General features: G+C 36.6%; 1 protein-coding gene across 6 annotated transcripts in view; it reads right to left on the bottom strand.

Annotated features, from left to right (window-relative positions):
• Positions 1–13,061, bottom strand: part of SLAIN1 (SLAIN motif family member 1) — a 69,172-nt gene that overhangs the window by 34,601 nt on the left and 21,510 nt on the right. The window lies entirely within an intron of this gene.

The following is a 13,061-nucleotide window of genomic DNA, read 5'->3' as shown; positions in this document are numbered from 1 at the left end:
ATGAATGTAATAACTTAAAAATCATTAACCATCATATATATGTATGAGTACCTATGATCCCAGGATACTATAGATACTCAATCTTTAAATTTCCAATTGTACTCAAAATGTAATATTTTTAAAACATGATTTATATACCATCTTTAAGAAATACCCAATGCAAGAGTTCATTAGTTCATATGTAATTAATATCTAGAGTTAATGAAGAAAATCACTTTTGATATTAGGATTAAGCTTTAAAATATATTTAGTTCAAAAGTAACAAAGCAGTTGTACACTCCTGACAATTGGCAGGTAAATGTTTCATAAATATTTGTTGAATGAGAGTTACAAATTCCACCATGTTGCATAAGGAGTACTACTGAATAACATTTATTCCACAGAAATCAGAGTTTTATAATTATTCTTGACACTAAGTTTAAAAGGTCAAATGTTTCTTAGGTTTTAACAGGAAACATAATCTTAATGGATAAGGCATCTAATCATAATTAAAGGATTAGACCTTATCTGCTTCTCAGATCTTAACCCACTGCACGATCGCACATTTAATGCTCTTCCCTCATGACTATTATTGGATCCTTCTGCGGGACTTCTTTAACCAGGACAACAGTCTCAAAGTAGAGCTGAAAAATAAAGGTCAGAAAGGGGAAGTTATCTCGACTATCAAATTGTTTCCACTTAATCGTTGGTCAAAACTGAAGATAAGACAACAGCTTTAAGCATACCAGATCAAATCCAGTATTATCCAGGACCAGAGTGACCACTACAGCTTCACAAGTCATCCTCTGAGTTCCCATCTGCAATTAATAGGGGAGATTAAAAAAAAAATTCCCTTTTATAGAAGCCATTCTCCCTTTAGGTCTGTGTGTCTGCTATAGTTTAAATCAAACTTAAGGACAATAAAAATGGACACGGACTGTGAGAAGAGGGCTTGTGGAAAAGTAATAATTTAATCTGAAAAGAACAAGGAAGAAGAATGATCTAATAATTTGTCAACAATGAGATGCTGTCAAGCAGATTACAGATGGCTGCTTCCAATTTAGACTACAGCCACAATGCAAGCTGACAACCAGCTAGAATAACTTACAGGTTCTACACTGGAATCATGAGGTAAGGTAAGCAATATGTTACAGAATCTAATTACATGAAGAAATAGGCTAAAAAATCTCATGTCTGAAAATAGAGGGCCCTCCCTCTGAAAGGACAGACTAGATTTTTACTAAGAGTCTTCATGCCTATGACTGGGTAAAGTGTGGTGGCAAATCCAAGCTTTTAGAAAGTGCTGTCAGTTATTGAATGGAAGAGTGATGAGAAGAGAATTTGTATAATACTTCCTCCCCAATGTCTCTGAGACTAAAAGACTCTTCTTCGAGTTATGGCTTATCCCAGTAACAGAAAAGGCCTCTGACCCACTAATCTTAAGAGACGATAGAAAGTAAATACAGGAATTCAAAGTTCTGACCAAGGGAAAACTATCTTTGGCCCTAAAACTAACCCATTCATGATTTTATTAAAATACCTGCACACAAAACAACACTAAAATATACATTAAAGGCCTAAAACAGGAGTCTTTTCCTTCCCCACCCAGGCCCACTTTCCACTTTGTTTTTCATAATTTCAATACAATTACATACTCAGTATATAACTTTAAATAGACAATAGACAATCCAATCATCACCTTGTTGGTATCTGATTTCCCAACAGGAAAGGTTATTTAGTACATGTGCACCTTCTCCGTATCCATCTCCAGATTTGACAGTTCTATTTTTACATTGTCAAGGTTTATTGGATTTTCATTCTGTTTTACAGCTGTGATTGGGATAGCTATAAGGTGATCACTAGATATGACAGGACCAAGGTAAAGAAAGTATTTTGCTCTAGAACACAACCACCAGGTGAAGAACATCACAAGCCTGAGAGTCAACCACTGTCTTATTTCACCTTCATCTTTCTCAGCTTCTCCTAGGTCATCTCTGAGGCTACTGTTTTCTAGATCTCATGCGATCTTTTTTCCTTGTACTTTTCCCACTGTTAAAATAGGGTGCACAAAGGGTAAAACTTTCAACCATTTTAAGATAAAATCCACACTTTGCATAACCAAAAGTTTCTTTTGCTTCTACACTTATTTGCTTCGGTACAGGATTATAGTTTGAAAATAACTTTCTTCCTTAAAACTTTAAAGACAATATTAATTTTTTATCTAGCATCCAATATTACTTATAAAATGTCTGAAGTTTGTTATACTATAGATAAACTCCTAATAACGTTCAAATGAAGGAATAGTTTATCTTTAATTCTGGAAAATCTGAAATTCAATAACCAGGAGATCTAGGTGCATGGCTTTTTTTCATCTATCTCAGTTCATCCTGAGGATCTGTCAAAGAAATTTTCTTCCATTATTTACTGATTATTTCCTTTGTTCAGTACGTTCCTGCTTCTAGAACTCCTGTTAGAGGTTCTGGGTCTGTCTTCTTCTGTCCCCTCACTTCTCTCATATTTTCCATCCCATTTTGGTAGATTCCTTTGGCCAACTTTCAGAGAAGCAGCTTTGTTCTTAGCCCTGTCCATTCTTCCTTCAGTATGTCTAAGAAATTAAAAATGATCAAAAAACTTATGATTTAATTGCTTGTTTTCCCAGCAGCTATTCTTTTACTGATCCAACTTCATTTATCTGAAAATACTATAAAAATGGAGGACCAGACTGAGCATGCATATGCAAATACATATATACAAGTACAGGACACACCAGATGACAGCAAATCCGCATTTCAAAAGACTAGTATATTTAAATACACTGTTCCTTGAAATACAACCTTACAACTATGACAGTAGAAAAAAATTAAACTCACAAATTGACAAGAGCTCCAAAACTCAAATATATGAAACTTATTACCATATAGAAGTTTAAAGCTCCCAAATATTATAAATAATTGAGAACATCAACAAATCAAACCCTTATGTTTCCAAAGTAAATTAAGTGCCACGAGAACTTGGCCACATTTTCATCTACCATTTCTCACGTGTAGTCACACAAGAAATTTGGGATATTAATGAAAAAGAAGAAAACATTCCCAAGTTTATCTAAGACTCTCCCTTAAAAAAATGCTAAAGCCTAACCTTACCCAAAGAATTTCTAAAACCACTATTTCAATCTCCACAGTTCACCAGATTTCCAAAAAAGGCTCTGCCTTCTAAGACAATTCAGGTAATATCCTGTAGCTTACCTGTTCAGTTATGTCACTCCTTTACTAAAAATTATTCAAAGGTTTTTCAACCATTTTAAGATAAATCCAGAAACTTTAACTGCCCTGAAGATGCTGCACACATCTAGTTTCTAGTTTCATTCTGAGTCATTTCCCTCCATTACACCCCCACCACAACAGTCTGCCGTTTCCTCACATCACGTCCCACTGCAAGGCCTTTCCACATGCTATTGCTATCCTTCCTCTCCAATGTCTTCGAGACTGAAAGACTCTTCTTTGAGTTATGGCTTATCCCAGTGACAGAAAAGGCCTGGGACACTCTTCCTCACCCCCTCCTTCCGTTGGATGGACGAACAGCTGGACACACGGACACACATACGGACGGGGACACACACACACACACACACACACACAGAGTTATTGGCTTAATTCCCACTGACTCTCAGGTCCCAGCTGATGCCTCCCATCTTTGGGAAATCATTTTCTGACCATACCCCTGGGTTAGGCTGCCATTTGCATCATTATGCTTCTTTTATGGGACAGGAAGAACAAAGAGCTGCTGTCTGTGTCATCTGTTTTTCACACCAGAATGCATGTTCCCAAGGCTGGGCACCAAGCTCATCTTGCTTGCCACTGCACCCTGTATTTAGCACTATGACTGTACCTAATAAGTACTCAACACATTTCATGCATTGTAATCATCTGATCAAGGCCCAGTGTTTCAGAAAAGAGAGTCTAGAAAGTCTTACTTTAAATCTGACTATTCTGTAGAGGTCCCAAGGAACAGGTACCAACATCTACCAAAAAAAAAACGAATTTCACTACTATAGAGTCAAATTTAATCAACCGTCACAGTAGTATGAAAGCAGTAGACAACTACTTTGGGAGAATCTCTGTTGTTTTATTTTTTCCTTGGTGGAGATAGGTAACAAAATAGCATGTCAATAATAAATTCACCAGAACAACCATTATTGTTTATTTTGAAAAAACGCTTTTCGAATCATGGTAGAAATGCAAAGTGAAACCAAAGGAAAAAAACCACATGGAAACACAAGTACAAATTAGCAAAAGAAAAAAGGATTATTTAAGGAAATCTGGCAAACACACATCAGGTTGTAGGGTATAATGGACAGAACCTGCAAATTTCATAGAAGCACAATCCCTTATTATCTGTTACTGTACTAAATCATTGCCAATACTGAAGTAAATGCATTGGGGCTATTCTGAACATAAGAGCAAAGCAACATAAAGATGTGATGAAATCCCACAGCTATGACAACGCATTTTCCATTTTTAGCATACAGCAATGATAGCATATATCAGGAGACCCTGTCTCTGCACAAAAATTCCAATATGATTCCAGATTGTTTTTCCAGTGAGAAAAGAAATTCTTTACAAAGCTTACCCAAAATGAACCCCACAGACTAAGTTTTAATTTTGTGTTCCAAGTTTGACAGAGCATCTCGAGACTAGAAATACGAGCTGGTGGAGATAACATCTTGGGCCAAGCAAGGAGAGACTGGACAGGTTCCAGAAGACAGACATTTGATAAGCTTAATGTCTCAGTTCAATCTGTGTGGATTTTAACAAAAGAAAGGGTCACTTGCAGAATTGTGGATTAGTCTACAACTTTTTTCTTCATCGGCTAAATTTGGACATTAACACTCTTTTATAACAACTAAAATAAGACTGGGAACTGGTACCATACGAAGATAAAAGAAAAACTCAATGAATGGGGTAATTTCTATTCACATTTCCTTAGTATATAATCCCAGAGGAAATGACAGATGGTCATAGCGAAACATGAGCCAAGGATATAATTGTGTAGGCCTCCACTATTTGTGAAAAGTACACCTACTCTGCTCAAATGTGACCTGTCCTGATTCAATAGTTATAGACATTCAAGTAGCTTAAGCCAAGATAAGCTTTTATTAACTGGCCCCAAATTAACTGAGCCACATATTGGGCGTTTCAAATTACTTAGATAAGCTTTTGATCATTATTTGGTTATTTAACATCCCAGCCTCATGCATGAAATTTACCAAAGACCCTAGATTAGCCTTATTTCAATTTAGGATATCAAGTGAGTTAATCCTACCCATGAAAGTTCTATGCAGTTTTGTTATTTTTATTCTAAAGGGGTGGAGGGGGGTAGAAAGCTGGGCAAGTTAGAAATGGAATACATATAGATCTAATAAAAAATAAAATAAAAACAACCAAGTAAAGAGATTGTCATGGATTTTCTATGATTGTTCAATAAACTACACTTACAAAATTGTTCAGTGTAAGATCCCTAACAAATATCTTAATTTGTAGGTAAACAGATACCCACCCTCTGCCAAAAACACACTTAGTTTTCTATGAAGTATAGGTAGCCAGGCAAAGAGGATTCTCTGTATTTTAGGTTCAATTTCTAAATGAAAATCTGTACATTAGGAATGTTTCTGTATATCTATGTAGTACTCCACATTTCTGAAGTAATTTCACATCCAAAATTTCCAGAAATCTTTCTAAAATAGCCCTGTGAAATCTGCTAAATGTCCCCACTTACTAGGCAAGGCCCTAGAAATAAGGACAACCCTCTCAATCACAGTGGAGCAGGGATGAGGCATAACTATTAAGGTGAAAACTTCTGCCATATTCACTCCTTCAGCAACTAGCATGCAACACCTACAGTGTGATGGGAGTTATTCCAGGTAGAGAAAGAGTCACAGCAATGAACAAAACAGACTGAAACCCCCAAGCTCAGAACTAACACTTTAATGAACACCACTCTGTTTTGTTTTTTTGAGGTTTTTTTTTTTTTTTTTTGGCTTGGCTAGTAGGATGCCATTTACAACACCAAATGTTCAATGAAAATTGTTTTTTTTTTTTTTTGCCCAACTTAAAAAATTTAAACATACTCAAATTTGTCAATTACAAAAAAAAAAAAAATCAGTACTTAAAACATGCTGAAAAATGTATTAAGCACTGGCGATTCAAAAAACAATTTTAGGTACAGACCTCCATCTTCAGATGCTTAATCTATTTGGAAAAAGGCACATACATTAACAACTAAATAAAAAGAAGTTCACAAAACAAGGTGCCTTGAAATGGAAAGCAAACATCATTAGGACCATCTTCAAAAGAGGAAAATCAACCAAGATACTGAGCTTTGTCAAAGACTGCACACTCAAATAAGTGGCCAGTGCTTTGGGGGGAACAAAAAGAAATTATTCTATTCTAGGCTTTATTAGTTAACTTTATACTAACAGACTGCAGATTTAGAGATGCCAGGAGATTTAATTTCCAGCAACGTTATTTCACTTTTAACATTACTTTCTGGAGATTATTCAAAAAAGCCACTTACACTATTCAAATAAGGGGGAGAGACCTAATATTTGAGCCATTATCTCATCTAATTTACAAATATCTATTTCCTTTTAACAACACTACAAAATAAATACAAATGTAAAAGAGGCTGAGAAAACTTAAGTAACTTGACTGTGCTGACTACATGATACATAAGGCTTTATAAATTGTAAAATTTGAATATGAAAAGATCAGCTTGGAAAAGAAGATAATAAGTTTTACAATTTATAACAAAAAGTTTCTTAGGGCCAAGCACAGTGGCTCATGCTTATAATCCCAGCACGGGGAGGCCAAGGTGGGCAGATTGCTGGAGCCCAGGAGTTCAATATCAGCCTGGGTAACATGGCAAAATCCCGCCCCTACAAAAAATTTGCCAGGTATGGTAGCATACGTCTGCAGTCCTGGCTACTTGGGAAGCTAAGGTGGGAGGGTCACCTGAGCCCAGGGAGGTCAAGACTGCAGTGAGCCGTGATTGCGTCACTGCACTCCAGCCTAGGCAAGAGTAAAACACTGTCTTTAAAAAAAAAAAAAAAAAAAGGTTTCTTAGATCCAAGTCAATTAATATTCCCTATAAGAATTAGGGGTATTACATACATATTAGTCATCTGTAGGAATATGCTATATGCACTAAAAATAACTATCTTATTGTATCTTTTAAAAAATATTTAACCATTTGCAAAATTGTGGTTGTGAAGACGACATATTTTTTAGCAATATTTTAAAAAAAGTGATAATGCAGGTGCTGTCTGCCTACAAAATTAAATCTTATGAAAATCCCTTTCCTTCATTTTCTTCAGAAAAAAAAACTTTCTGCAGAAGGGCAGAATTCTAATAAGCTTGTTCTCACAACCTCAAGACAAAGTTTAACTATGTCCCACACATTCTCTCATAACTTAGCAAGTTTTGTTATCTAGGTCCAGGGTCAAAAGTTGTCAGATACATCATGAAAGCTTTTTGAGGAATCTATGAAATCACAAATGTAGACAGCAAGAAAAGAAATAGGCCTGGGCCCTGCAATAAGTTACAGTACAAACGAGCTCATTAGCAATTGTGCAGTTAGAGACAATCTTGGGAGAAATGCAGCCAGATGGACCTACAGAAACCAACCTTGACAAACCCTTACTCAGATGGTTTCCTGGGGATGCTTACTCCATAAACAAGGAGGGATGGCTAACTTACCACCGTGGCTAACTTGCAGCCAAGAAAACAGCCTGGACTAACAGCCTAAGGTAAAGAGGAAATAAGGTAGAAGAGGGTTTAAGACCAGCTCTGCCCACCAGAAGCATTCTGGCTCCTCACAACTATGCCCCTCTCTACATTTCCTACAAAGGAACTAATCTTTACTTTTTGAAGAATTTTCTTTTCAAAACATTAAGGTCAAAAAAGAGGAACGAAGTTTCAAAAATATTTGCTCAAATATTACATAAGCAGCATCTCATCTGAAACTCCAGCCTCACATTAAGGAACTTTTACCTATCTGTCAATGAAAGAGTTAAGAGTATGAGAGACAAAAGCATAATGCAGAGAGGAAGAGGGTGAAAACGAGAGGGTAGCTTTACCCTTTGTTTACCTCTCATCACTCCTACTCATGGCTGTGAATTTCTTAGTGAAGTGTCTTTAATTTCTGTGTATATAGAGGGAGATGTATAACTCCTAAGGACTTCAATTAATCACTTTGCAACATAATATGTAAGATAAGTAGAAACTGATTGTTTTAAAGGAAACATGCTTGTGAATGGGAAAGCAATACTGCAAGCTGATACTTCAACTGATGCTAGTATATGCCCTGAATATAGGAGGTGGCTAATAAGGAAAATGTTGCAAGGACCCCGACCCATCTTAAATTATTCAAAACCGAAACTGAAACAGTACTAATAGTTACACTGGGCTCAAAAAAAAAAAATTAAAACATTAGTTTACTTTAGCAACAGCATCTATTTTGTGTCAGGTGCCCTTCTAGGAGTTAGAGAACTGGTGCTCAACAAAACAAAGTCCAGTCCCTTGGGCAATTTATATTCAAATGAAAAGAAACAACCCTAGTCTCAAAGAAAACACTCAGTGATATCTGTTACTCAAAAATGCTGACTGCCCAAGGGAGAAATTAAGTCTAAGCAAAAAGAAAAATGCTTTATTAGAGAATTATTGAAACCAAAAATATGGAAAGCTCACATTATTCCAATTAAATCTTTATGTTATGAATAAAGTGTGGGTCAAAACCATAATTTTTGATATCTGTCAATTAACCATCATTGACAAAGGACCCCCTTAATTGGAGGCCAGTAAGTATTCTTCAATATGGGGGATTAACTATGAATTCCTCCCTATTCTCTTATAAAACCACACTACAGTAAGAGTTAAACTCAAACTTTTATAAACCCATAGGAAGACTGAATGGGACAGGAGACAATTATCACACTGGGGATGGTCACAACATCTTAGAAATGAAAAGCGGAAACAGACTTGGGTTTTGACATCCTCTGCTCTATGGCCTTACAGCAAAAAGAAACCAATAAGGACCTGGCAAGGTTCTGGAATCGTAGGTGTGAAGTACCACAGAGGGTAGGGAGCTCTGTGGTGAAGTGAAAAAAACCGGATGACTGAAAATCTATAGGAAAGCACTTAAACCCTCCAGCTCCCCACCCTGCCTGCTCAGGCAACTGCTCCTCTCCTACTTTTATCAAAGACAGGCTTCATTACCTGAATAAACTGAAATAGAAAGCCACTAGATTTAAGGATATAAACACAAATAAAAATACCTTACAGATCTGGAGGACTAAGTGAAAATCTGAATACCAGAAGGTGAGCTCAATGAGGACAGAGACTTAATATCTGTGCTGTTCACTGATGCATCTCCATCACCTACAATGGTACCTGGTATATAGAAGTCACTCAATATGCAGCAGAAGAGTTTAGAAGATGTGTGTGTGTGTGTGTGTTTTTAATCTCCAAGAAAGTAGAACAACAACAGCAACGAAATCAAGATTAGAAAGCGAGAGAGAAAAATATAAAATCTGAACATCAATCCAGGTGATTCTGACCCACAGGAGTATCTAGAAAGAATAGAGAGAACAAGGGCGGAGGGGTACGAATACAAAGAAATAATGCAAGAAATTTTGCAGAACTAAAGTTTCTAGCACACACAAAATAAACGAAATTTCAGAATACCAAGAATAAAAGACAATATTCTAAAATATTCATGTTATTTTAGGTAGAAAGGTCACAAATAAGAATCAGAAATGAGAACGGTGCTGGATTTCAACAGCAACCCCGAAGCTAAAATATAATGGAATAATGCCTTCTAAACTCTGTGGGAAATGGTTTTTAACCTAGAATTCTATACCTAACCCAAATAACAATCCTGCACAAGGGTGAAAGTAGGAATAAAGACGTTTTCAAACACAGGAGGTTCTCAAAATTTACCTCTCACATATCCTTTTTCCCTCTACTCTCCCAAAAAAAGCAAATGCAGAAATATTCCTTTCTTTTAATGGAATAGAAAGGAAAGTACTTGTATCTCAGAAGCAGGAAATATAGCACTGAAGAGGGGCCAGAGGAATTCCCAGGATAAGCAAAAGAAAGTCCCACCATGATGGCTCTTCAGAGGCTAAAGATGACTAGTTCCAATTAGAGTAAGAGAACAGGGCGCTGCCTGAAGGACAGTAACAAAACAAAATTCTTGGATTTATGTGTCTTATGCTGCGGATGGTTCATCAAGAGAGTTTGGGGATAAATTAATGACAAGGACCTTGTCTTATAAATTATAACAGCAACAACAACAACAACAAAAGTAAGCGTCTTTTTCCAATTAATTCTAAAAAAAATGTTAGATGGGCTGGGCACAGTGGCTCACGCCTGTAATCTTAGCACTTTGGGAGGCGAGGTGGGTGGATTACCTGAGATCAGGCATTCAAGACCGGCCTGGCCAACATGGTGAAACCATATCTCTATTAAAAATACAAAAATTAGCCAGGCATGGTTGCGTGTACCTGTAATCCCGGCTACTCAGGAGGCTAAGGCCAGAGAATCCCTTGAACCCAGGAGGCAGATGTTGCAGTGTGCTGAGATTGCACCACTGCACTCCAGCCTGGGCACAGAGCAAGAATCTGTATCAAAAACAAAAAAGTTAGATGGAAAAAGAAATGATAAAATATTGCATGGCTTGAATATAACTTTCTATCATAATAAATACTGATGTCCCCTACAGTTGATAAAAGGTTACATAGAAAGGACATGCAGAGGAAAAACATAGGAGTGAGGTGTAAAAGAATTAAATCTTCATCATCCAAAGTCAAAAGCCAATGGATAATGTTTAAAATGAAAAATTCAAAGCAATGGCCATATAAACATGGAATTTAAAGGGAGAGGTAAACAGTAAAACCAAAACAAATAGCTTTTCTTAAGTACATCTGGGAAATAAAAAGGGCATGAGAGATTGGGGCAGCAATTTCGTATTTGTCTTAAAACAATTGTAAGACTATTTTTTAAACTATAGACATATTTTATTAAATATAAGTTGAATTTTTTAAAAAAGAGAATTTTATCCAGTAAACAACCTAATTGGTCACTTCTTATCTCAACAGGATTATGGATTATGGATCTCTGGAATAAAAACATTTAGTCTCACAGCAAAAGAAGTTTTGAGCTTATACACAAATTAAGTAAAAGACTAATTTTGGTTTTGAAAAACTTGCTCTCTAAACTTTTACAGGAAGTTTAAATAAATTACATCGTGAACAAAACTGCAGTATGCCAGTTCATATCCTCATGACCTCACGATTCTGCCTGAGCTCCACATCAATGAAAGGAAAATCAGATAATGAAGCACTTAGTCTAATATCTCAATAGCAACCACCAATTATGCTTACTTATACTTTTTAAAAGTTTCTCTTCTATTTTTAGAAAACTTAACCTTACATGTAAATCTATCTCGTGTGCAAATGACATAATGCTGGGGTAGTTAAACTGTGGCCGAGGGTACCCCAAATCCAGCCCATTCCTGCTTTTGTAATAATTCACCAGCTAAGAAAGGTTTTCGTATTTTTTTAATAATTGGGAAAAATATATACATTTTGTGACATGTGAAAAACCACACACAATTCAAATGTCAGTGCTTGTAAATAAAGTTATATTGGAACGCATCCTCATTCATTAATTTCTGCATTGATCATTGTTTTCTGGGCATGGCTAAGTTGAAAAGTCATGACAGAGGTTATGCAGCCCACAAAATCTAAAATATTGACTATCTATCTCCTTTCAAAAAAAGTTTGTTGACCCCTGAGATAAAGGACTGTAATTCTGAATTCAATTTGAATTTTACTTCAAATTATTGAGCCAAATTCATATGTTAAAATGGAGATATAAGCCACTGAGTCAAGGATTAAGTAAGGAGGCTTAGGAATGGTCTATACGACCCTTCAAAGAGTTAATCCAAAGGGATTTAATGGTTTGTTTATTAATCTGTTCTCACACTGCTATAAAGATACTACCTGAGACTGGGTAATTTATAAAGAAAGGAGGATTAATTGATTCACAGTCCCACATGGCAGGGGAGGCCTCAGGAAACTTGCAATCATAGTGGAAGGTAAAGGGGAAGCAAGGCACATCCTTACATGGTGGCAGAAGAGAGAGAAAGTGAAAGAGCGAGGAAGTGCCACACTTAACATCGTCAACTCTCATGAGAACTCCCTATCACAGAACAGCATGGGGGAAACCGCCCCCATGATCCTGTCACCTCCCACCAGGTGCCTCCCTCTACATGTGAGAATTACAAATGGAGATGAGATTTGGCTGGGAACACAGAGCCAAACCGTGTCAGTTTTCTTAGAGTCACTCAGGTAAATGGGAACAGAATGAATACTCCAGCCTCCGACTCTGAGATGGCTGCTCTGTTAGATGAGCATCGATCACCAAAGTTTTAACCCTAACATCCCTTTGTCCCTACACTGCTCTTCAACTTTCCATTATTAAGTCACCTGTTTCATTTCAGTTAAAATGCTAATAAAATACATTCTTTCATCCAACCTTCCAAGTATTTAAAACAGATTTCTGTTGATATTTACTTATGACCATGAAAATACGGCAGTACAGAATACTAATTAAGTATGGAGTCTCTGGTTTCAGAGAGACCCTGGCTCTGACTCTGTCCCTGAGTATCATTCTGCCTTGTAACCCTGGGAACTTCTCTAAACTTCGTATTTCTCACCTCTAAAGGTGAGTTCAGTTAGATTGAATAAGATGAAGGATGTCAAGAATGTAAAGGTAATTAATGTCACAGAATTAAGAGCTCTAGAAGCATTATCTATTATACTTTGTCTTATGTCCAAATATGTTATTCATTATCCTCGAAGAGCTTCATGGGCAGCGTTCTCAAATGTCAGTGTACATGAGAATCACACTGGTGAACTTGTCAATGCAGATTCCCCTGACCCTACCCTCAGACAGTATGATTCTTTAATCTGGAGGCTCCAGAATCTGTACTTTCAAGCTCATGTATGATTTGGATGCAGG

Source organism: Nomascus leucogenys, chromosome 5 (assembly GCF_006542625.1).
Source record: "Nomascus leucogenys isolate Asia chromosome 5, Asia_NLE_v1, whole genome shotgun sequence".
Lineage (NCBI taxonomy): Eukaryota > Metazoa > Chordata > Mammalia > Primates > Hylobatidae > Nomascus > Nomascus leucogenys.
Note: the sequence above shows the minus strand (reverse complement) of the source record. Positions and strands in the feature narration are given on the sequence as shown.